The sequence below is a fragment of the Tachypleus tridentatus genome, chromosome 12, assembly GCF_004210375.1.
Source record: "Tachypleus tridentatus isolate NWPU-2018 chromosome 12, ASM421037v1, whole genome shotgun sequence".
NCBI classification, from domain to species: domain Eukaryota; kingdom Metazoa; phylum Arthropoda; class Merostomata; order Xiphosura; family Limulidae; genus Tachypleus; species Tachypleus tridentatus.
Window position 1 is genome coordinate 115,389,527 of NC_134836.1, and position 23,245 is coordinate 115,412,771.

Here is a 23,245-nt window from a genome sequence, read left to right on the forward strand (position 1 = left end):
TGATGAGTAGGAACACAACAATTAATTTATTTGCGCTAAATAACAAACACTTCCAGTTTGGTCAGAACTGTGTGTGTGTTTTCTTATAATAAAGCCACATCGGCTTAGCTGCTGAGCCCACTGAGGGGAATCGAACCCCTGATTTTAGTGTTACAAAGCCGTAAACATACCGATGTACTAGCGGGGGGGGGGGGGCTTGGATGAGCACTGAATTTGAGCATTTACAATGCTAAAAATCGAGGTTCGATTCTTTGCGTTGGGCGCAACGCAAATAGTTCATTGTGTGGCTTCATGAACGGACACACAAATAATGTTGACGATTATTAGCCAAACGATGCCAATTCTGTAAGAATTAGTAAACATATTTTATCTTTGGAACAAATCTTTACCTTTGTTTTGCCCATTTGACCTTTCAGTAGAGAAGATTCCATTTCAAGTAGGGATGTTCCTCTAACTGCCAAGTGCGTATTTTGTTGCTCGCCTTGATAAAACAAAACATTAAAGGTTCCTTGTTTGAGAGCAAAAACATACCTCGGGCTGTCTCCAGTGTCCACTGCGTGGAATCGGGCCTAAGATACTAGTGTTGTAAGGCCATAGACTTATAGTTGTCTCAGGAGGGAGTGGAGGGGTGGGAGGTAAGACTGGAAACAAAATAATTTAATTAAATAAATATAACAGCCTTTAAAAAGCTGATTGGAAATGTTTTACCAGTGCTGACATCTCTTGGTCTAGAATATATATATTCACAACACTAAACATGTAATTTGGTAAAACCGATAGTTTCAGGAGCGAGTTTTGATAATTGTGTTAAGGGAATTCTAAACGATGGTTTACTAGTGTCCTCCTATGTGGGAGAAATGAATAAGAACTTCTCTTGCTGATCGCTTGAAAATATCCACTTTCAGCTAGGCTTAGAATAGAAAGAAAAATAAGCTATTTGTTAACCGAACAGATTCCCGTTGGCTAACCCATACCGCACACACCAGACGTAAAACAGTGAGACAATACTTCTCCGTTGTTCGCTGTCTGAGAGATGTAAGAGTAAAGTGTTGCTATGGCAACGTTGTGGTAAGAAGTTAGGTTTCCTTTCCCCATCTAAAATCTGCTTCTTTATCCCAAGAATTGAGTGCACGACAAAAGAAATGCCTCCATTTACTAAGCCTTTCAACTGGTACGAAGTATGCAGTCTGCAATAAATTACTTGTTATTTATTTGGCGTCACTAGTCTTGCAATCACTCTGGAGATGGCGCTGTGTTCTGCTGAATTACACATTTAGGGCCCGGGGCGATACAGTCACACTGCGGTTTAATTTCGTTTTGTAAGCCTTAATGAGGTAACCTAATGTTTCGGTTTCGGAAAAAAATCTGACTCACTTTGATGTTTTGGTTTGTTTCTGTAATGAAGGTGAACCTCCGGATAAGACACGTGATGTTCTTCTAATCCTGTGATATCTTGAATGTTAGTGACGTTCTCTTGACGTCATCAAGAAATAAAATCACCCATAAATCACAGGCATCATATTTAAATATCAGTGAAACTTCGGATAGAGTGTGACCGATGGCTACCTCAGCTCCCAATGACTCAGCTTGAGAGCTTAAAACGCTAAGAATCGAAATTCGATCTTCAGTGGAGATATGTCCTTCCTTAGCTCTGCGATTAACAAAGAAACAAACAAATAAAACAGCCTTTTGAGGATTTTTGTTTGTTTTGAATTTCGTGCAAAGCTACACGAGGGCTGTCTGCGCTATCCGTCCCTAATTTTGCAGTGTAAGACTAGAGGAAAGGCGGCTAGTCATCACCACCCACCGCCAACTCTTGGGCTACTCTTTTACCAACGAATAGTGGGATTGATCGTTACAGTATAATGTTCTTACGGATGAAAGGACGAGCATTTTTGGTGTGACCGGGATTCGAGGGCGTTACTCTCAAATTGCGAATCAAACGCTTTAACCCACCTGGCCATGCCGGCCCTTCCTTCAGAGGATGATATAAGACAGTACATATAATGTGTATACAACATTTCACGCATAAGCCACGAATTTATTTTAAACTCTGCATGTAAGATGATGTCATCTAGAAACCCAAGATGACGTCAGATTACATTTTATTTTGTTTTATTCTATTTGTTGCTGAAAAAAATAACTGAACTCAACGACTCTTGTTTTAGTGTAGCTGTCCCTAAATTAACAGCATGAGGCTCCAGGGAAGGCAGCTAGGAAGGGGGTCACTACCCACCGCCAACTATTTTACCAACAAATAATGAGATAGACCGTAACATTATAACGCATACACGGCTCAAAGGACGAGCGTGTTTGGTGTAACGGGGATTTGAACCCATGACCCTCAGATTACGAGTCGAGCGATTTAACCTCCTGCCCTTCTCGGCGCCGTCGTCTTTTGTTTATCTAAATAGTTTTAATGGATCAGTACACAAGTGCTTGGTTGTTTTGTTTATTTTTGAATTTCACGCAAAGCCACACGAAGACTATCTGTGCTAGCCGTCCCTAATTTAGCAGTGTAAGACTAGAAGCAAGATAGCTAGTCATCATCACCCGCCGCCAACTGCTGGGCTACTTTATTACCAACGAATAGTGGGATTGACAGTCACATTATAACGCCTCCACGGCTGAAAAGACGAGTATGTTTGGCATAGTGGGGATTCGAACCCGCGACCCTCGGATTACGAATCGAATATCTTAACCACCTGGCCATACCGGGCCTGGTTCTTTTCATTACTTCGAAAAATTAAGCCTTAATTATGTACTGAATTTCCTCGTGAGGTCATTTAATGTTCTGATCAGTTAATTTTATTTCGAAAACTTGCATCTGGGAAGTGTAGGAATCAGTAAAGAAAATGTCCATATAGATTTCCTCACTCTTCAAAGTGAAAATTTTTCGTATCTTGCAAAGGAAAAAAGAAAGGAGAACAATAATAAACAGTTCAACAAATATTTATTTATAAGATAATATCACAAACCATTGTTGACTTTCTTATCACACAATGAAGAACTTATATTTATCTATAAGATAATATCACAAACCATTGTTGACTTTCTTATCACACAATGAAGAACTTATATTTATTTATAAGATAATATCACAAACCATTGTTGACTTTCTTATCACACAATGAAGAACTTATATTTATTTATAAGATAATATCACAAACCATTGTTGACTTTCTTATCACACAATGAAGAACTTATATTTATTTATAAGATAATATCACAAACCATTGTTGACTTTCTTATCACACAATGAAGAACTTATATTTATTTATAAGATAATATCACAAACCATTGTTGACTTTCTTATCACACAATGAAGAACTTATATTTATTTATAAGATAATATCACAAACCATTGTTGACTTTCTTATCACACAATGAAGAACTTATATTTATTTATAAGATAATATCACAAACCATTGTTGACTTTCTTATCACACAATGAAGAACTTATATTTATCTATAAGATAATATCACAAACCATTGTTGACTTTCTTATCACACAATGAAGAACTTATATTTATTTATAAGATAATAAATTCAAAAAACAAACAAATATCTGTTGTATATTTACAGAGGAGCCTGACATGCGTCTGGTGATTAGGGTACTTGACTCACAATCTGAGGATTACGGATTCAAATTACGTAAACCAAATGTTCAGCCCATGGCTGCAATAAGGTAACGGTCAATCCCAATATTCGTTAGTAAAGTGTAGCCCAAGAATTAGTGGCGGGTGTTGTTGACTACCTGTTTTCCCTCTAGTCTGTCAATTCTACATTAGCGGCGGTTAGCGCAGATATTTCTCGAGTACCTGTGCGCGAAATTCAATAAACGAAAACTTACCAGAAGGATTAGCTTAAAAAGACTAAAGTAATGTTACAACGTTTTCAAGTTTCCCATCAGAGAGTGGAAAACTAATAAAGAAGAAAGACACATTATGTCACGCATATCGTTTATGGTTATCGACATCTAGGAACCCATGAATGAAATCAAAGTAGAATATGTTATAATGTGCCAAGTATACTACATCACCATGTCGAGTGCCAATACGATGACTTATTGGGCCGACACAGACACATTAGTGGTCTAAGCGACATTTCTATGACACCCTCTCTTGAAGTACCCGCAGTAAAACCGGTGTCAAATTTTCAGCAGTAAATAGAAGCATAGACATCCCAGGGTCAATTTTGATTATTACTACTCACTAATGACATAATTAACTACAATTACACAGCTTTCCGTCATTTCCTTAGCCTGAGTCTTACATCAAGTTGAGATGTCTTCAACTAGCATGGCTGAGTTCAATGTATCTCTGGTTCGTGTCTTGTCAGCGCCACAAAACCAAAATCACGCTTCAAAGTTTGAGTCCGTTATAAAAGCGATAATCAAATCCAACCAATTTGTCTAACAACAACAGTCCATGGAGGTTAAAACCCTTGAACCTCTGTCTTCCCTCTTGACCAGTGGTCCCTTGTAGGAGGCCCCCACTAAGATCAGATATAGGAAAAGCAAGCAAAATTTTCTTCGAAAATGATGAATTCTCCAACAAGTTAATGTCTCTGTTATCATTATTACTAATACAATAAACACTTTCCATCAGCTTATCTCTGTTATCATTATTACTAATACAATAAACACTTTCCATCAGCTTGTCTCTGTTATCATTATTACTAATACAATAAACACTTTCCATCAGCTTGTCTCTGTTATCATTATTACTAATACAATAAACACTTTCCATCAGCTTCTCTCAGTTATCATTATTACTAATACAATAAACACTTTCCATCAGCTTGTCTCTGTTATCATTATTACTAATACAATAAACACTTTCCATCAGCTTGTCTCTGTTATCATTATTACTAATACAATAAACACTTTCCATCAGCTTCTCTCAGTTATCATTATTACTAATACAATAAACACTTTCCATCAGCTTGTCTCTGTTGTCATTATTACTAATACAATAAACACTTTCCATCAGCTTGTCTCTGTTGTCATTATTACTAATACAATAAACACTTTCCATCAGCTTCTCTCTGTTATCATTATTACTAATACAATAAACACTTTCCATCAGCTTCTCTCTGTTATCATTATTACTAATACAATAAACACTTTCCATCAGCTTCTCTCTGTTATCATTATTACTAATACAATAAACACTTTCAATCAGCTTCTCTCTGTTATCATTATTACTAATACAATAAACACTTTCCATCAGCTTCTCTCTGTTATGATTATTACTAATACAATAAACACTTTCCATCAGCTTCTCTCTGTTATCATTATTACTGATACAATAAACACTTTCCATCAGCTTGTCTCTGTTATCATTATTACTAATTCAATAAACACTTTCAATCAGCTTGTCTCTGTTATCATTATTACTAATACAATAAACACTTTCCATCAGCTTCTCTCTGTTATCATTATTACTAATACAATAAACACTTTCCATCAGCTTGTCTCTGTTATCATTATTACTAATACAATAAACACTTTCCATCAGCTTCTCTCTGTTAGCATTATTACTAATACAATAAACACTTTCAATCAGCTTCTCTCTGTTATCATTATTACTAATACAATAAACACTTTCCATCAGCTTGTCTCTGTTATCATTATTACTAATACAATAAACACTTTCCATCAGCTTGTCTCTGTTATCATTATTACTAATACAATAAACACTTTCCATCAGCTTCTCTCTGTTATCATTATTACTAATACAATAAACACTTTCCATCAGCTTGTCTTTGTTATCATTATTACTAATACAATAAACACTTTCCATCAGCTTGTCTTTGTTATCATTATTACTAATACAATAAACACTTTCCATCAGCTTGTCTTTGTTATCATTATTACTAATACAATAAACACTTTCCATCAGCTTGTCTCTGTTATCATTATTACTAATACAATAAACACTTTCCATCAGCTTGTCTCTGTTATCATTATTACTAATACAATAAACACTTTCCATCAGCTTGTCTCTGTTATCATTATTACTAATACAATAAACACTTTCCATCAGCTTCTCTCTGTTATCATTATTACTAATACAATAAACACTTTCCATCAGCTTGTCTCTGTTATCATTATTACTAATACAATAAACACTTTCCATCAGCTTCTCTCTGTTATCATTATTACTAATACAATAAACACTTTCCATCAGCTTGTCTCTGTTATCATTATTACTAATACAATAAACACTTTCCATCAGCTTCTCTCTGTTATCATTATTACTAATACAATAAACACTTTCCATCAGCTTGTCTCTGTTATCATTATTACTAATACAATAAACACTTTCCATCAGCTTCTCTCTGTTATCATTATTACTAATACAATAAACACTTTCCATCAGCTTGTCTCTGTTATCATTATTACTAATACAATAAACACTTTCCATCAGCTTGTCTCTGTTATCATTATTACTAATACAATAAACACTTTCCATCAGCTTCTCTCAGTTATCATTATTACTAATACAATAAACACTTTCCATCAGCTTCTCTCAGTTATCATTATTACTAATACAATAAACACTTTCCATCAGCTTCTCTCTGTTATCATTATTACTAATACAATAAACACTTTCCATCAGCTTCTCTCTGTTATCATTATTACTAATACAATAAACACTTTCCATCAGCTTCTCTCAGTTATCATTATTACTAATACAATAAACACTTTCCATCAGCTTCTCTCTGTTATCATTATTACTAATACAATAAACACTTTCCATCAGCTTGTCTCTGTTATCATTATTACTAATACAATAAACACTTTCCATCAGCTTCTCTCTGTTAGCATTATTACTAATACAATAAACACTTTCCATGAGCTTCTCTCTGTTAGCATTATTATTAATACAATAAACACTTTCCATCAGCTTCTCTCTGTTATCATTATTACTAATACAATAAACACTTTCCATCAGCTTGTCTCTGTTATCATTATTACTAATACAATAAACACTTTCCATCAGCTTGTCTCTGTTATCATTATTACTAATACAATAAACACTTTCAATCAGCTTGTCTCTGCTATCATTTTACCATTACAAAACATTCCATCTTACCCACATGTTCTAGAAACTTGTCAGCAACTTTCTTCATTCACTGACACGTTTTTTAGTTCTGTTTCATCTCTGAAGTACGAATAGCGTATTAACTGTGTAAATGCAAATCCGCGTGGTGGCGCTTCTATATTATGGTATTCTTTGGCTACTTTTCTTACTCCTAAAGATGTATACTACATCGATACTCTACAAGTTCTAAAAGGTCAAATCTATGTTTATTATATTTTTTTAAAGGTAAGTTTACTGGAGCTTGGCCTGTGTCGTCACACACACGTCCCACAGCATACAACCAATCAAAGGTGTCTTCCTTTATCCAATAGGTTCATTGATTGGTAGTAGGTGTTTAATTAGGTGCTCTAACTCGCTGTTTGGTCGCGTTCAAAAGAGCAGAAATCGAGTATATTGAAAACTACCGCTATAGGATTTTTTTCAGCTGAAACTCAATATAAATACAAACATTTCCATACTGAAAACAAACAACAATAACTGAGAAACAAAGATGGTTTTAGTGATAAAACGAACAAAGAAACAGTTTATCTCAGTTATTACATCTTTAATATTTGTTTTTGTTTTGCATAAATTCTCATTTGTTATAATCATAATTATTTATATTTGACATAATATATTGGAATTAGACCTATTATAATTTAATGTTACATATTATCTTGCCCTTTATACATATTTTTAAAATTAGAGAGTCTATAATAATAATTCTCCAACTGCATTGTTTCGCCATATCTATTACCGACGGCAAGTTTCTCTAAATCTAGAGGCCATTAGTAACGCAATATATGTGTGTATATATGTATGTATGTACATATATATACCCTTGTGCAATTTAATTTATACAAATGGTCTTTTTACAATATTTTCATCATGGCGGCCAGTGTAGGTTCGCTGGACCCGATGATTTCCTTTAATAGTCATTTTTTTCACACAGACGGCGTCATTAGTTGTGTTTTGCAGTACGGTCGATCTATTTTTGGGATATATGACGAAATTTTGAGGGGTATTACGTCATTCGAAATTGCGTTAGAAGGGCAAGGAGGCCAGTCAAAAAACAACTTCTTACCAACTCAATGAAGAAAAAACGGTATCAATGGGGTCTGAAATACAAGAACTGGACGCAAGAACAATGGAAGAAGGTGTTATTCAGTGATGAGACTCATTTCTTCGTACAGGTTCAAAGAAGTCTGCATGTTCGCAGATCTCCAGGTGAGAAACTTTGAGAATCTCACATCAATCAGTTCGTAAAACATCCCTTGAAGAAGATGTTTTGGGGCTTTATCAGCTACTATGGCGTCAGAGGCTTACATATCGTTGAAGGTATGATGCGAGGACCACAGTACATCGAAGTTTTGCAGAGAAGAGTCGTTTCACAATTGAAAAAGAGATTTCCAGATGGATTTGGCATTTTTCAGCAAGATCTGGCTCCGTGCCACACATCGAAACTCGTGAAGAATTTTATGACTGCAACGCAAATAAAGGTGCTGGACTGGCCTGGAAACTCTCCGGACTTAAATCCTATTGAAAATCTTTGGGCGTTTTGTAAAGAAAGACTTCGGGGAAAAGACTGTACTACGAAAGATAAGCTAATTGAGGCCATAATTGAGGTGTGGTACCGCGATCCAAAAATTAGTAAAGATTGCAGTCAACTTGTGGACTCGATGCCAAAGCGGATTAATGATCTTCTGAAAAATAAAGGCGGTTATATCATGTATTAATTTGTGAATAATTTTGGATTCTCTGAAATAAAACGCAAAAAACTGAAAAAAAATCGTAATTTTCCGTTTTGTTTCAATTAATTTGCACAAGGGTGTATATATACATATACTCTACTAGTTTAGCAAGTAGACTATGTTAGTGTTTACTGTACGATGTATAATGTATTAGTGTTTTTTATTATGTAGAACATGTTAGTGTTTACTCTAGTATATAGAATATATTAGTTTTTTTTATTATGTAGAACATGTCAGTGTTTACTCTAGTATATAGAATATATTAGTGTTTTTTATTATGTAGAACATGTCAGTGTTTACTCTAGTATATAGAATATATTAGTGTTTTTATTATGTAGAATATGTTAGTGTTTACTCTAGTATATAGAATATATTAGTTTTTTTTTATTATGTAGAACATGTTAGTGTTTACTCTAGTATATAGAATATATTAGTGTTTACTTTAGTATATAGAATATATTAGTTTTTTATTATGTAGACTATGTTAGTGTTTACTCTCGTATATAGAATATATTAGTTTTTTATTATGTAGAATATGTTAGTGTTTACTCTAGTATGTAGAATATATTAGTTTTTTAGTATTAGAATATGTTAGTGTTTACTCTAGTATATAGAATATATTAGTTTTTTATTATGTAGAACATGTCAGTGTTTACTCAGGTATATAGAATATATTAGTGTTTTTTATTATGTAGAATATGTTAGTGTTTACTCTAGTATATAGAATATATTAGTTTTTTTTTATTATGTAGAACATGTTAGTGTTTACTTTAGTATATAGAATATGTTAGTGTTTTTTATTATGTAGAACATGTTAGTGTTTACTCTAGTATATAGAATATATTAGTGTTTTTTATTATGTAGAACATGTTAGTGTTTACTCTAGTATATAGAATATATTAGTGTTTACTTTAGTATATAGAATATATTAGTTTTTTATTATGTAGACTATGTTAGTGTTTACTCTCGTATATAGAATATATTAGTTTTTTATTATGTAGAATATGTTAGTGTTTACTCTAGTATGTAGAATATATTAGTTTTTTAGTATTAGAATATATTAGATTTTACTGTAGTATGCAGAATATATTAATGTTTAATGTAGTATGTAGAATATATTAGGGTTCATTGTAGTATGTAGAATACGTTAGTGTTTAATGTAGTATGTAGAATATGTTAGTGTTTAATGTAGTATGTAGAATACGTTAGTGTTTACTGTAGTATGTAGAATATTTTAGTGTTTAATGTAGTATGTAGAATACGTTAGTGTTTAATGTAGTATGTAGAATACGTTAGTGTTTACTGTAGTATGTAGAATATGTTGGTGTTTAATGTAGTATGTAGAATACGTTGGTGTTCACTGTAGTATGTAGAATACGTTGGTGTTCACTGTAGTATGTAGAATATGTTAGTGTTTAATGTAGTATGTAGAATATGTTAGTGTTTACTGTAGTATGTAGAATATGTTAGTATTTACTGTAGTATGTAGAATACGTTAGTGTTTAATGTAGTATGTAGAATATGTTAGTGTTTAATGTAGTATGTAGAATACGTTGGTGTTTACTGTAGTATGTAGAATACGTTTGAGTTTACTGTAGTATGTAGAATACGTTAGTGTTTACTGTAGTATGTAGAATACGTTTGAGTTTACTGTAGTATGTAGAATACGTTTGAGTTTACTGTAGTATGTAGAATACGTTAGTGTTTACTGTAGTATGTAGAATACGTTAGTGTTTAATGTAGTATGTAGAATACGTTAGTGTTTAATGTAGTATGTAGAATATGTTAGTGTTTACTGCAGTATGTAGAATATGTTAGTGTTTACTGTAGTATGTAGAATACGTTAGTGTTTAATGTAGTATGTAGAATACGTTAGTGTTTAATGTAGTATGTAGAATAGGTTAGTGTTTAATGTAGTATGTAGAATATGTTAGTGTTTAATGTAGTATGTAGAATACGTTAGTGTTTACTGTAGTATGTAGAATACGTTAGTGTTTACTGTAGTATGTAGAATACGTTGGTGTTCACTGTAGTATGTGGAATACGTTGGTGTTCACTGTAGTATGTGGAATACGTTAGTGTTTAGTATGTAGAATACGTTAGTGTTCACTGTAGTATGTAGAATACGTTAGTGTTTACTGTAGTATGTAGAATACGTTAGTGTTTACTGTAGTATGTAGAATACGTTTGAGTTTACTGTAGTATGTAGAATACGTTAGTGTTTACTGTAGTATGTAGAATACGTTTGAGTTTACTGTAGTATGTAGAATACGTTTGAGTTTACTGTAGTATGTAGAATACGTTAGTGTTTACTGTAGTATGTAGAATACGTTAGTGTTTACTGTAGTATGTAGAATACGTTTGAGTTTACTGTAGTATGTAGAATACGTTAGTGTTCAATGTAGTATGTAGAATACGTTAGTGTTCAATGTAGTATGTAGAATACGTTAGTGTTCACTGTAGTATGTAGAATACGTTAGTGTTCACTGTAGTATGTAGAATACGTTAGTGTTCACTGTAGTATGTAGAATACGTTTGAGTTCACTGTAGTATGTAGAATATGTTAGTGTTCACTGTAGTATGTAGAATACGTTTGAGTTTACTGTAGTATGTAGAATACGTTTGAGTTTACTGTAGTATGTAGAATACGTTAGTGTTTAATGTAGTATGTAGAATACGTTAGTGTTTACTGTAGTATGTAGAATACGTTAGTGTTTACTGTAGTATGTAGAATACGTTTGAGTTTACTGTAGTATGTAGAATACGTTAGTGTTTACTGTAGTATGTAGAATACGTTTGAGTTTACTGTAGTATGTAGAATACGTTAGTGTTTACTGTAGTATGTAGAATACGTTTGAGTTTACTGTAGTATGTAGAATATGTTTGAGTTTACTGTAGTATGTAGAATACGTTGGTGTTTACTGTAGTATGTAGAATACGTTTGAGTTTACTGTAGTATGTAGAATACGTTAGTGTTTACTGTAGTATGTAGAATACGTTAGTGTTTACTGTAGTATGTAGAATACGTTTGAGTTTACTGTAGTATGTAGAATACGTTTGAGTTTACTGTAGTATGTAGAATATGTTAGTGTTCACTGTAGTATGTAGAATACGTTTGAGTTTACTGTACTAGGTAGAATTAATTGTTATTTCTACACCAATACAAAACGAATCATTAATCGTAACACTTACAAGTTATATGTTGAAGACTAAACCTATATAATTTACAAGCTATCTTTTAAAGATTAGGGTTGTATCACTTACAAGTTACCTATTACTGAATCATCTGACGGCAGGTCGTCATTGGCGCTCTAATTTAACTAGTCTGAGTCGATAATAATTTCCTGTGTAACATATTTTCGAACTTCAGTTTTTAAAATGTTTTGTAAGTATAATACTTTGTGAAATATGTGAAGTGTGAACACTTGTTACTTTTGCAATTACTCTCGGGCTGCGGACATTTTTAACACCTGTAGTTATCGTTCTTCAAACCAAACACAGACTATGATCAGGAAACCTCACGACGTTGGTGATAATGACGCATGTCTTTTAGATCCGAGAAGACTCATTTTCCCGCCAGAAAGTTCGACCGAAACAGAAATGTAATTGTCTAATATCCTGACATTTAAGGTTGGGTTTATGGACAGTCAGTTATCAGATACAACTTTAAAGTTAAACAAAAACATTCAAAATAACAGAATATGTAGGAGCTTGTTTGTTTGTTTTTGTTGCACGAACAGAAGAGCACGAATGCAATGAGGTAACAACCATAAAACGCCTACGCAGCAGGACCAAATCTTCTCGAGGCTTTGAAGCAAACGAACCATGCCGAGCATAGACCGAACCGTGTCTGCCATGCAGATCATTGGTTTCAACAGCTGTCGTGAGCACGAACGAATTAACTGCCAGAAGCAGTGATCGCAGTATAAGGAACAGTTTTGTTATTCTGCATGTTTGTACTTCACTATTGGTTCTTATTACTTGTTATCTCTATAGGTTAATAATTCATTGGATTGTCACAAGAGTAAAGTACATTATAAAATAATAAGGTAAGACTTTTATTTTTTGTTATCAGTCATAAGGTGCCATGAAGTATATTTTAATCTGGTTTATAAACTTTTCAACATGTTGGTTTTAACTGTATATAATTGTAACTTGAAGATTGTTCATAATAGCCTATCACACATAACGTATATGTTTTTATGTTTCCTTTGAACTCTAACCATAAATTCAACAAACACTTTTATTATTTATAATAAATTTAAGGTGTCACATACGAGGTACTTATCATGCTAGGTTAATTACGTATTATAGAGCGATAAATAGGCTAAGGTTATAACAATAGGAAAATATGGGTATTTTCTAGAGAACTAATAGAGCACATAAGATAAACACACCAGATTATTCTGACACAGGTTGACATAATTCCCTTGTCTTTGAGGATATCAACTCCGTGTGATTTATGGAAAATTTATCATATGACTATACCAGTTTTTCTTGTCGTAATAGTTGAAATATAGTCTTTATATGTATCACTTTACCTGACAGACGAAAAGTTGTCTTTATTTGGTTATTGTATCTGATAGAAAACAAAGCCGTATTTAACTTTTAAAAATGGAATAAATCACTCAATATAGAAAGAATATATAATTTTGTGAATGTAGTTTTTAATCTGTTGACTGCCAAGTATTTCAGCTGCTACAATACAACTCTAATGCTTCTTCATTTTGTAACTTTCTTCGTGATGCCATTTTGGATCGAAAGTGAAACAATTTGTAAGTAGGTCAAATGCATGTATGGTACTAACATCTAGCGTTGAAGTTAGGTATTATTGAGAACGAAATAACTCGTCCGTGGCACTGTGTTACCGATCGGCGTGGACGAGTTATCTCGTCTACGACACTGAACAGGTTAATGTTTATTTCATAAATACCAATTAAAATTTGGAAAAATGAAAAGTTGTTTGAATATATTTTTTATTTTCCTTGCGAAACTAAACAAATACTTTAAGTATTACATATATAACTATGTATCTGAAACAACTGGAAAACATTAAGTCAATATAAAGTATCTAGTGACAAAGTAACACATTCAATGTGAAAAATTCGTCATTTGTTTTATGACGTTATCCATGCCTAAGACGCCAAACGATCTCGCAGAGATACGCATGTTACGATTGGTTCCATAATGTCGTTTTTTAAGTCTCATACAAAAAGGAGAAAATTCCCGTTTTATTCTCTTTAAAAATCAGTTCACCAAAGTTTAATATATATTTCTCAAATCAAAACGACATGTTTTTGTGTTTTTTTTTCTATTTGAACGCGGTGCATGAAACAGAGAGAAATCCGACCCCTGAATTTTAGCGTTATAAACTTGGAAGTTTAATTAATGCTCAAATCATTACAGAGGAAACGTTCTTTGAGTTGTATTTGCTAAGCCTTGAACACTAAAAACCTTTGGGTGGACACTGTCTGCCCACTTTACGTAATAATATTGCCGTCCACTTAGTATTTGGGGGAAAAACCCACTTTTCATGTTATTATTTGTGTTGTTACTTGTCTCGAAGTATTTGAATTTTTTTTCTCTATGTTTGTTAACCCTAAACAGTTTGCTAACTTTTCTGAAAGAGTCTAACCCTAGTTTTCAAGATTTTTTACGGTTGTAACATATTTTAGATTTTACTAAGTATTAATTCTTATTTTTAATGATATTTGATGTTTACATCGATGGTTTTTAAAAATGTTTTTAGAAAAATTAATAACCTAAAATTTTGTATAAAGTAGCGACAATGAAATGTGACGTTTTTGAATTCCACAACGACTTGTTATTTGTTTGTTTCTTGAATTTTGCGCAACGCTGCACGAGGGAAGGCAGCCAGCCAGTCATCAACACTCACCACCAACTATTTGGCTATTTTTTTTGCCAACGAATAGTGGGATTGGTCGTGACATTATAACGCTATCACGGCTAAAGGACGAGCATGTTTAGTATGATGGGGATTCGAACCCGCGACCCTCGGATTACAAGTCGAGCGCCCTAATCACATGGCGATACGATGAGAAAAGTGTCTGTCGATAAAGAGGAAAATCCTTTACAAACTAGTTTTCGATGAAGAAAGGTTTTATTGTTTAATAATGAGGTTATTGCGCCTTCATTCCAGTCAATAGTTAACTGATGGCTTTATGATTTATATTCTCGTAATGAATTTGTAATTCACAGTAAAATGGACAACTCATTCTTTCTTATTTTTAGTAGCGCCATCTGTAGGTACCTTTATACAATAGTATTCATATCTAAACGTCATATATTTGGTTGGAAAATTATTTTTTAACACCCGTTACCTGTTTCACTAATCGTTTTGGTTGTTCGGCTGTATCACTACGCCTAAGATAACTAGTGACAATCAAGCATAATTTTTTTTCTATATAGATGTGTACCAACGGTAATATTTTGAATAAGGAATATTTTTTTCCCCACAGTTGTGAAAATTAAACAGATTCGACATGTTTGGTAAACAGTGAAAACATTATTTACGACACAACAACAGAAGAATAGCGTGCATACTTGTATAGACAGGTAAACACTTCCACTATAGATAATTAGATTTCATCTTGCGAGATAACACTCTGCCAAACTATATAACATGAAACTAAGCCTTCATAATGATACAGAAAATCTCGGATTCTTTGTGTTGCGTTTGTTTCATTCTGTGACCATTCATTATTTAACAACGTTGGTCGACTGTAACTTAACAGACATTATCAATCGGCCAGTGAAAGGACGCTACAGCATTTTCACAAGCTAAGTAAATGTTACATGATACGAGAAAGAGACAGACACAAAGCGAATACTAGAGCTGAGAGGCCTCAACAAGTTTTCTCGATCAATGGTTTGATTCCTATCTTGCATAAAGACAAACTATACGAACAATTCCAGGATCTATACTATGCACGATATGCTCATATGTCACATTTTATAACGATAAGTTTGTTTCCAACACCCATGAACTATAGGTCTACGCACCTGTTCGATCCTTCAGTCAGAATTCTATAGAATAATGGAAGATGTGAGGGCAGTGTTTAAAGGTCCGTTCCTACGTTCCAAACTAGCTGCAGGCATATCATCTGTTGGTAATTCAAGTGTAACGACTCAGACATTATATGTCCTCGTGTTTCCTCGCATACTATAAGAAACCTAAGTCAGCATTTATTCGGTTTGTTTGGAAATGAAAAGTTAGTCTGAATTTTGTCAATAAAATATCCTTTAACCAGGTTTCAGTTATAGTGACATTTTGTACAGAATTTTCTTCCACTTATAGTACTAAAGGGACAGCAACAAACCAAACATGACCTTGTGAACTTTTCAATGTCTACCTACACGTTCCCAGAATAACTGTTCTATTATTATCCCGTTTTAGGTAATTATTTGTTTCTTCATTGAATGATTGAGTTCTGAGGTAAGAGATATTAAAAAGAAGAAATTCTGCGACGAAACCTTTTGTGGTTTCGCTGTAAACAACTTGAATTATGGATCAGAAGACACAACTACTTGTTATACAGTCATCTCATGTCATAGACTGCAGTCGCGACAAGAAATAATGAAAACACTTATAAAACGATGCCTAATAACCCCTGGCCCGGCATGGCCAAACGCGTTAAGGCGTGCGACTCGTAATCTGAGGGTCGCGGGTTCGCATCCGCGTCGCGCCAAACATGCTCGTCCTTTCAGCCGTGTGGGCGTTATAATGGTCGGTGAATCACACTATTCGTTGGTGAAAGAGTAACCCAAGAGTTGGCAGTAGGTAGTGCCTTAACCCACCTGGCCATGCTAGGCCCACAAAGAGAAGTATTGGATTTCAAATGGCAGGTGGTGTTCAAAGTCTGTGTTCGATTTTCCGTTTAATCACTTTAAATTCAAGGGTGAACAGGAATAACACTTACTCAGAATTACACATCAAAGTCCTGACCAATAGAAAGTTACTTGAAGAATCCACTCGTCAGGGAAGTATCTGTGGCAGAAATAATGTTTATAAAAATATCCTTTTCAGTTTATGCTATTTATTTTGCATAAGTGAGTCTTTAGCATTTACTCTGAAAAATCGTTACGTGTTATAATTTATTTCGGACGAATCTCCAATTTATTGTGTTACGTAACTTACGTAATACTATTTCGAATAACCGGAAATTTAAATTTAAATTTAATAGTTAATTAAACGTTAATATATATTAAATTTATGTTAATTGTGAACAAGGTTGGTACACAATTTTCTGTTTTAACACTAATATATTTTAATATACAACCAAAAGCAATGCAATTTATAATAACAGTCATTACTAATACTTATTCGGCCCGGTATGGCCAAGCGTGTTAAGGCGTGCGACTCGTAATCTGAGGGTCGCGGGTTCGCATCCCTGTCGCGCCACACATGCTTGCCCTCCCAGCCGTGGGGGCGTTATAATGTGACGGTTAATCCCACTATTTGTTGGTAAAAGAGTAGCCCAAGAGTTGGCGGTGGGTGGTGATGACTAGCTGCCTTCCCTCTAGTCTTACACTGCTAAATTAGGGACAGCTAGCACAGATAGCCCTCGAGTAGCTTTGTGCGAAATTCAAAACAAACAAACAAACAAAGTAATACTTATTACAAATGATGGTTTATATACAAGAGTTCTAGAAACTAACAAACTATACTGAGTCTTCTATTTGGTCTAGAACTGAATGTTTTATTGATGGTCCGGGTCAATAACGAACAAAGTAATTCTGTGTTGATATTGTTACGTCTCGCCTGAACTAACTCTAGCTTTTTCATGGTTGACCTCACGTCAGGTACAAGTTAATTCCTTATAGCGAAGATATGTAATGTTTTCGTAGAAAATAACGTTTAAAGTGGATTCACTGAAATTGAGAGGTTTGTAATGTTAGAGATCTACAAACGTTCCTGGTCCAATTCTGTAGTTCTCCGATTAACTGACTCTAACTGTCCAATAATATTCTCTGTCTCTCACGAAAGTTTCTAGAATTTTCAAAAATGATCTAGTACGTTTTCGTAAATCAGTATTGTTGATTTTTATACTCAAGAACGACCTACAAATTTCGAGAACAGACGGGACATGCGCATTACATAGTCAACAATATACGTCTCATACAAAAAAGAAAAAATATACAAAAACAAGCGCAGGCACTAAAATAAACGTACAACGGTAAGTCCGTTACAAAAGGGAGCCTTAGTTTTAAAATCTGAGGGCCTGAGTGTGTCCCAGATTTATGATTCGAAAATTTGGTCATTCTAAGCAAACTATTTAGTCTTTCATTTGCTTTTTTTGTTATTGTTACACAAAGGCCCGTTTTTGCTCTGAATACTGTAAGGATCGAACACCGAATTTTAGATTATAAGCCCTCGAGCTTGCCTTTGAGATAAAAACCATAGATAGCCCACTGTGTAGTTTTGTATACTTCGTTCAAAACAATCAACTCTCAACATTACAGAATAGTGGAAGTTATTTGTATGCCGTTCCAAAAATACAAATATGGGACGGCATGGCCAGGTGGGTTAAGGCGTTCGACTCGTAATCCGAGGGTCGCGGGTTCGAATCCCGGTCACACCAAGCATGCTCGCCCTTTAAGCCGTGGAGGTGTTATAATGTAACAGTCAGTCCCAGTAAAAGAGTAGCCCAAGAGTTGACTGTGGGTGGCGGTGCCACTACAAAATTAGGGACGGCTAGCGCAGATAGCCCTGGTGTAGCTTTGGGCGAAATTCGAAACAAACAAATACAAACATTATTTCAACAGAATGTCACAATAGGATAAGATGGCTACAAAGTTTCGGATACTTATGGTTATGTGTTTATGTTTAACGTAACAAAGCTGTTAATTGTGTTCAAAGTTCAAAGTAGAGATATAGTAAATTTGTATAAAAATTGAACATTACAATTTCGACAATAAACGAGTGGTTTTACAACTTCTATTGAAGTATTACAACACTAAAATACGAGGCTCGATTTTCTGCGGTGGACATAGCAGATAGATTAATTTGGTGACTTGCTCTAGGACAAACAATAGTAGCTAACGGATCTTTCACGCAATCAGTTAAATTAAATCACAGCAATATATATGTGTGAATAAAACAAATCCTGCTGTGACGTCACAAGCGCCCACGTGGAAAACACGTCTTCTTAATTATAGAGAAACAGCGTCATTCTCAAGCTTGACACGCGCAAAATGTGTAAACAGTGTATAAGTTTTCCAAATTTTAGTTCCCACTATTCTGGTTCATACGTGGGTGGTAAGATGGCGCCACCTTACATAAAGACCATTCTTTGTCAGAGCTATCTATTCAGATATCTAAATAACATAAACAACAAAACACAAATTTCGTGGCATTATATTAACAAAACGTAAATGATAATATTACACGTCTACTCCGAGAGCTTCTTATTTTTCTCACAAGGGAGCGTTTAAAAAATTTAGTGAAGACTCAACATCTGCAGATAATATATACAGAGATTCTTGGAAGTGTATAAACAGTTTCATTTCTCTGCAGTAAAATTAAAAAAAAAAAAAGACCAGTTCTTAAACCTCGTATGTTAGGCATTCAATGTATCTGTATACTTGACATGAATAATCTACATCATGTATCACTGTGAGGATAAAAGTTGAAATTCGATACAAAATGGAAGGTTAGAAACTCGAGCCTGATACCTAGTCTGAGATGATGACGTAAAAATATAAGTCGTCTTTTGTTACTTTAAAATTAACTTATTTGTTGTTTTATTTCGTTTCGTCTTTCAGCATACTTCATTTGTCAATGGATATTACAAGTGATATTATGAAACAAAATATTTAGGTTTTATTGAATAAACAGACTAAAATGACGTTGTTAATTATATTCAAAATTCAAAGTAGGAAGACAGTAGGTTTTACCAGGATTTCCTAAGCCATGTTAACATCTTTACCACGACCACTATTTCCTCATCAGTATTAACCGTCTTTATCGGTATTTCCTAACCCATGTTAACATATTTATCAGTATTTCCTAACCCATGTTAACATATTTATCAGTATTTTTCACCCACGTTAACTCTAATTCCAGGTACTGTCCAGGAAGTGTGAATATTCTTTTTGTTCACTTAATTAATTAAACAAACTCATTTTGAACTGTTGCTATGGAAACTAGATATTTCGTCTCCCATCTAACGTTTTGACTTTTCCCTAGATTCAGCAGAACGTAAACTGTAAACTTAAGGAACTAATGTGTAAAAAGGAATGGATATTGTTAACGGCTGGGGCAACTTTTACTGACAAATGTCAATGTAGGAAATCAGTGAACAAAACGTAACACTTAGCCTTCCAGTGGTCGAGTGGCAAGTCTGCTGGCTTACGACGCTAAAAATAGGAGTTCGACACTCTAGGTGGGCAGAGGATACGTAACCTATTGAGTAGGTTTACGGTTAACAGAAATCAAACTACTTATGTATTATTTTGTGACTTCACGACCTAGTATAACTGATATATGTTTCACCATATACGTACCACAGAAATAAGTAGACTTAGGGATACTTTTAACGTGCCCACGATATATCAACAACAGGGCCTATGCGGAATAGAAACGATATACTGGACAAAGCACGACTTAGTATCTTCGTATTACTTGTAGAATGATTTCAAGTTCATCTAAGATTTGATGTCACTGCATTACGTCCAACGGATAAATTACCAAAACCTAGGATATATTCATTTGGGTGATACTTATATCGAATTGTTTGCTTTCTGTAAACACCATGGGCAATATATTGAACAAGTTGAGGTATCTGTCCTTTGCACGGGTTATGTACTTAAAAAAGAGAAAAATATGTGGGTGGATGCCATGATAAATAACAAAAACTTCTACACAATTTATTTATAACATAACATATTAGGCCCAGCATAGCCAGGTGGTTAAGGCTCTCGACTCGTGATCCGAGAGTCGCGGGTTCGAATCTCCGTCGCACCAAACATGCTTACCCTTTCAGCCGTAGGAGCGTTATAATGTGATGGTCAATTCCACTATTCGTTAGTAAAAGAGTAGCCCAAGAATTGGTAGTTATGACTAGCTGCCTTCCCTCTAGTCTTACACTGTTAAATTAGAGAGGGCTAGCACAGATAGCTCTCGTGTAGCTTTGCGCGAAATTTAAAAAAACAAACAAACATAACATAGTATTACAGTGTTCATTATTACATCGCAAAGTTTCGTATAAGCCTCAAGAACTCACTCTGTATGTACTCAAAACTTAGTATAAATCGTGCGATGGTCAAGGCGATTTTTTGTTAAGACCATGGCCGGATTATTTATTAGGCACAGTGCCTAGGACCTAAAGGTTAATCTTAAGAGGGCTAAAAAATAATAACCAAAGAATCATGAGATACACATTTTACTATAAAGATTTTTATTACATCTTTAAGTTATACGATATATTTTTATATATACGCACTAGTTTGTGTACTCACATTCACTTAAATATACAGCCGATATTTAACTACAATGTATTAACATACATAAACAGCAAGTATACATTGTACGTACATAAATATATAAATTATAAATTCTGGTTTGAAATTTAGGTATCATTAATTTATCTGACTTTCGGCTTAACTTATACAGCTGGTAGGGCTTACGAACAGAAGGTGCCTAAGCCCTACAATCGTCTTGATTGGGCACTGGTTAAGTGCCAGCAGCTGTTACACTTAATATTCGTCCTTCCACAGTGGCCCCATGGGACACAGTGGCATTTCTGCTGACTTACAACGCTAAAAACCAGGTTTCGATACCAATGATGGGCAGAGCACAGATAGCCCATTGTGTAGCTTTTTGCTTAATTCTAAACAAGCCTTCCAATTTTTAATGTGATTAATTTTTTGATGATCATCGACCGCAGAAATATCTTACGGGTCAAAATTGAAAGGCTACGTGTCAAAGTAGGAAGTGGATATGACTCATGAAACGGCTCATCGTATCTTATTTATGGTAGCTGTTGGAGTAGAAACTTTAGCTGAGTTTATGTATTGTTACAATTGTGGGGGCCAGTTTTTATCCATTACATTCCTCTACAGAGAGTGCTGGCACATTCTCTGAGATATATGACATTTGTGTGCCCTCCCCCACACTGTGATGTACGTCATATTATATAAAATTTAATAACGTTTTCGTTTTATTTTAATTACGTGCTGCCCTCTATGAATATAGTTAACTTAATTCAAAGATAATAATAAATGCTTATTAATAGCAACCGTGGGCGTAGAGGAAGTTGTAAAGCCCCCATTAACATTTCTGTTTTTACGAACTATAATCTCCCAAAGGTAAGTTAAAGACTGGCCTAGTGATTTAGGGGTAGTCAGATAACGGACAGACAAACATACAGATTTTTGTGTTTTATGTATAGAGCTTATTTTGTTTCTGATGTATTTAATTAGTTGTCTTCTGTACATATCTTGTTAAAGTTTGAGATGTATTTGTTTTCCACCTAACTTGCAAAGTACGAGGGCTGTTCAAAAATACGCGGACTGTTTGAATTGCGCGGCTCCAGTTGGTTCCAGGGGAATCCGCTTGGTGTCGCTAGGTTCGCACAGATCAGCTGATTACGACGCCATTTCCCGATTGCAGATATCTTCATTTGTGTATTAGCTACGCGGTTTTAAGTGAAGTGCGATTTTTCGTTTGTCGGATTTCAGAATGAATGACCTGAAGGAGCAACGACTTGCTGTGAAATTTTGTGTTAAACTTGGACAATCTGCGACTGAAACTTTTGCTATGCTTAACACGGCTTACGGTGATGTTGCTATGAAGCGTACGGCATGTTTCAAGTGGCATGAACGTTTTAAGGATGGTCGACAGTCCATTGAAGATGATGAGCGTCCTGGACGTCCTTCCACGTCAACTGACGACCCACACGTCGACAAAATCAACACCCTGGTGCGGGCAAATCGACGTCTGACTGTCAGGGAGCTTGCTGAAGAGTGTGGGATATCAGTTGGATCTTGTTACGACATTTTGACCGAAAAATTGAAGATGCACCGCATTGCTGCGAAATTCGGCCCTCAGAACTCGTGAGGTTTTGGCCAAACACTCGATCACTGTTCTTCCCCACCCCCCTACTCACCTGACCTTGCTCCTTGCGATTTTTTCTTGTTCCCCAAACTCAAAAGACCCTTGAAAGGAAGAAGATTTGAGACGATTCCCGAGATTAAGGCAAATGCGACGAAGGAGCTGGAGGACATTACAAAAGAAGCGTACCAGGACTGTTTCAACAAGTGGAAACACCGTTGGGAAACGTGTGTGCGTTGGGGAGGAGAGTACTTTGAAGGGGTCCCAGACCTGTAACTTCTAAATAAAGTACATTTTGTTTTATGACGTCAGTCCGCGTATTTTTTTAA

The 23,245-nt window shown here is 34.7% G+C and overlaps 1 protein-coding gene and 1 long non-coding RNA gene across 7 annotated transcripts in view; one reads left to right on the forward strand and one right to left on the reverse strand.

Annotated features, from left to right (window-relative positions):
- Positions 1-1,538, reverse strand: part of LOC143234427 (uncharacterized) — a 72,740-nt gene extending 71,202 nt beyond the window's left edge. For all 3 annotated transcript variants that reach the window (XR_013018648.1, XR_013018650.1, XR_013018649.1), the window contains exon 1: positions 532-1,538. This is a non-coding gene — a long non-coding RNA (uncharacterized LOC143234427). The remainder of the gene's footprint in view (positions 1-531) is intronic.
- Positions 1-23,245, forward strand: part of LOC143234426 (zinc finger MIZ domain-containing protein 1-like) — a 140,361-nt gene that overhangs the window by 51,015 nt on the left and 66,101 nt on the right. Inside the window, exon 1 of one of the 4 annotated variants that reach the window (XM_076471792.1) lies at positions 12,684-12,891. The exons of the other annotated variants lie outside the window; for them this stretch is intronic. The gene's annotated coding sequence lies outside the window, so the exon portion shown is untranslated. Of the gene's footprint in view, positions 1-12,683; positions 12,892-23,245 lie in introns of those variants that run through there. 4 annotated transcript variants of the gene reach the window in all.